Source organism: Lolium rigidum, chromosome 1 (genome assembly GCF_022539505.1).
Source record: "Lolium rigidum isolate FL_2022 chromosome 1, APGP_CSIRO_Lrig_0.1, whole genome shotgun sequence".
Classification (NCBI taxonomy): domain Eukaryota; kingdom Viridiplantae; phylum Streptophyta; class Magnoliopsida; order Poales; family Poaceae; genus Lolium; species Lolium rigidum.
The window spans coordinates 36,252,927-36,256,191 of NC_061508.1; the positions used below are offsets into that span (position 1 = coordinate 36,252,927).

Consider the following 3,265-nt stretch of genomic DNA (forward strand, 5'->3'; position numbering starts at 1 on the left):
TCAATAAGCTCCTCTAATGGGTCCGTCGACGCCGCCATCTTCTACGCTTGCCTCCCCGAGTCCGTGGCAGGTTCTTCAGGTTTGACGCGAGCCATTTTCTTCGATGCGGTGTAGGTATGGCCTCACTGCTTCCTCAAGCCGGCCTCCTCCGCTTCTCTTCCTGTTCCAGGCGTCATGGTGGCGCGTCATGGTGGCGACAGGCAAGGAAGTTTGTGGTGCGGAGGTGGCGTCGGAGTTCTTCAGAAGCACTCTATTTGAGCAACACATCGGTGGCGTCTTTGCCGTTCGTTATCCAAGCCGGCGAATTCCGGTGATATATCAACCTCCATCGGAGGCCCTTCCTGAGGTCTGTTGTCGCGTTCATCGCCGGCTTCGAAGCAAGTGGTGTCGTCCCTGCTTTGGAGTCCGACGACGACATTGCTGGCCCCGTGCTCATCGGTGGGTAAAGAGAAAGACTTGATAGCGTTGTCTTACTTTTTAGTGAGGTAGTTTCTGCAAAAACCAGGAACCTATGTGCAATCTTCTATTTCATGGGGTCCTTTGTAATATTTTGTACACCCACCGCTTAGATTTAATGAAGCTTCTACACCCTTCGGGGCGCTCTGGGTTCAAAAAAAAGACCTGGCTTGTTCAAAATAGGATCTGAAGTTGAAGGAATAGAGAACCGACATTAAACGACCGAGTAGACAGTGTACACATAAAACATTCCAGCACACGAATGATCTTACCGAAATTGTAGATTCTAGTCATCATCTCTAGAGATTTCAGCTAGGAGAACAACAACTAAAAAGAAATATGCTGCTTGGAGATTCCAGTCAGCATCTCATTAAGTAACTGCAGTTGTCCTTCAGGAAATAATTAGTTCCAATAATCTTATATGGTCCAGTTGAAACTTGCATCATCAATGGTAGGTTTCTAAAACAATTTACTGCAATGAACTCAACCTGTTCAACTATTTAGGTAACCTCGATCAAGAAATAACCATTTTGTTTTTTCAAAGCTAACTTGTTTCTCAGTTCTAGCTTAAATCAACTCAATACAGATCGCCAGATAGGGCAGTAATCCTTTTGGGTACAATTACTTGTCACGATTCTCATAGATTTTGTGCCTTGAATGTGTTTTCCATTCAGCAATCCAAAATGATCCAAGAAAAAGTGGATACAGTTTACATTCTCTTTCTACATGAACCAGTGAGCGAGAATCTGCAAATTAAAATGGATTATGTAAGGAAATATGCAATTTTTGATAAAAAAATATATATTATAACCCAAGTAGATATCTTTACTCCCGGAAGCAACCAAAATGTCAGATGTAATAGCATGAAACCCTGCATCATTCTACGACGAAAGAAGCAAAATCTCCTAGATAATGCTGTTGATTTCGTTTCTTCTCTATGCATGCAAGAAAACCATTTTTTTTGAAAGGCCGTAAGCAAATAAGTTTAAGACTGGACTTAGTGTATGTGCCATGATCATGTAAACACAAAAATTCCAGAGTACATGTTTATCATTTCATTTAACAATCTGACTCTCAACACAACAAATGTGCATCGGACAGTGTATCGGAAATCAGACAATAATAAGAAAATGAGGACGCGGACTTCATACCTAAAAGTAATACGTATAAGGCCCTTCAGAGTTCCATGCCACTTTTTATTTTCAATTGTTCTAACTGTTATGCAGAAATTGTTTTATGAGGGTCTTTATGCTATCATGAATATTGATCTGCTTGCTTCCTTGATAATGTAAATTAAAAATATGGAGAAATTACACTATAAATATTACATATTCTGGTTCTTGTTCTTTGTTACTCCCATATACTAAATGATGAATACTAATCTGGTTCCTAGAAGGCAGTAGGATGTAGGCCAGATACACAAGGCATTCTCTCCGGCTAGTCTTGTGTTATATGATTGGGTGGTTGCGTTAAATATGAGATGATTTACAGTATATCTCTCCATTGTGAATCTCTACTGACTCATGTGGGAATAATACACTCTCCTATTGGCAAAATTACCCAAAATTACTGCTCCCCGTTAAGTTCTTCAAAACTAAGATCTAATTTGCAAAGCCAGTGGCAGTCTGAATAGATACATTATGGCATGCATGCTGCATCATACACAACACAATATTGGCTGGGCAGGTATATTCCGAGGGAATTGATACCACATTCAACTTTTAAGATCAAGGGCATAAATTGCTAAACATCACAAATTTAACATACATAATACATGATTTAACATGCTGCAGAATATCTAATACACTTGTGTGTGGATAGCTATTTTCCTGGGATTTGATGACATATTCAAGTCATAAGATCAGGGCACCAACTGCTCACTATTCACAGTTTAACATACATAATACATGATTAATATCGCAGAAACAATATCGAATACGCACCTTAGCGATGTCGACAAAAGCAGAAGATCATCTGTGGTTCGCGTAGTGCACCCGTATGTTCCTACCATCAAGCAACTGAAATTAATATCATGTAGGAGAGTTGTGTTAACAAAAGGTGGAAACCTAGGGATCATGGACAGAATAGCCCGAACGGCAAGCAAAGCGCTGCAGTAACATCTTGAGGGCCACAACATCGCCCGGAGGAAGTGACGCAGTAGAGGGCAGACCTTGCCGGAGGCCGCCATCACGACGTGTAAAAATGTTCCTCTTTACCATCTCACACTCAACATTCATGATACATGTCGACCTCGTATGCGTGCATCAGTCATGTATTACCCTCCAGCACCGCGAATTGGTCCATGGTAGTTGATACTGCTGGGTCTTCTGCCAGGGGAGGAGGCCATTTGGGGGCCGTCGTGCTGTACAAAAGTAACAGACTAAGATTCAAAACACACATAGCAGGTTATAGTATAGTCCAGAGAAATGGAACACAACTCTGTGAAAAGGGAAACAAAACATTGTTGTGCAACAGAAAGCTTCAGGTTGGTACATCATTGATAGAAACTAAGCACTGTGTCACCTAAATGAAGTGTTCAGCACTTTGAGCTGTATCAGCATGTATGTAGTGATAGCTTTGTCAAGGTTCGTTTTATGTCAGCTGTGTAATGTGGTTTTATTGGTCCAAAGGACTCGGTGTGTACTCAATCATAGGGGCTGAATTTAAGTTGAGTAAACCTCCTATCTGAAGCTGAACCATTTAATAAATAGGTGTAGATATGCCATATTTTACTGCCATGTATGAATCGGCCTTAGGATGTAGAGGCACGTGCTCAAGAAATTTAAATATTGAGTAACCGGTGGATAAG

At 41.0% G+C, this 3,265-nt stretch overlaps 1 long non-coding RNA gene across 1 annotated transcript; it reads right to left on the reverse strand.

The window, feature by feature from the left end:
- Positions 1–968: 968 nt before the first annotated feature.
- On the reverse strand, positions 969–2,538 carry LOC124671094. The gene is made up of 2 exons (XR_006992675.1): positions 2,400–2,538; positions 969–1,202 (listed from the first exon to the last, which is right to left on the reverse strand). It is a non-coding gene; the product is annotated as an uncharacterized LOC124671094 (long non-coding RNA).
- Between the last annotated feature and the right edge of the window lie 727 nt (positions 2,539–3,265).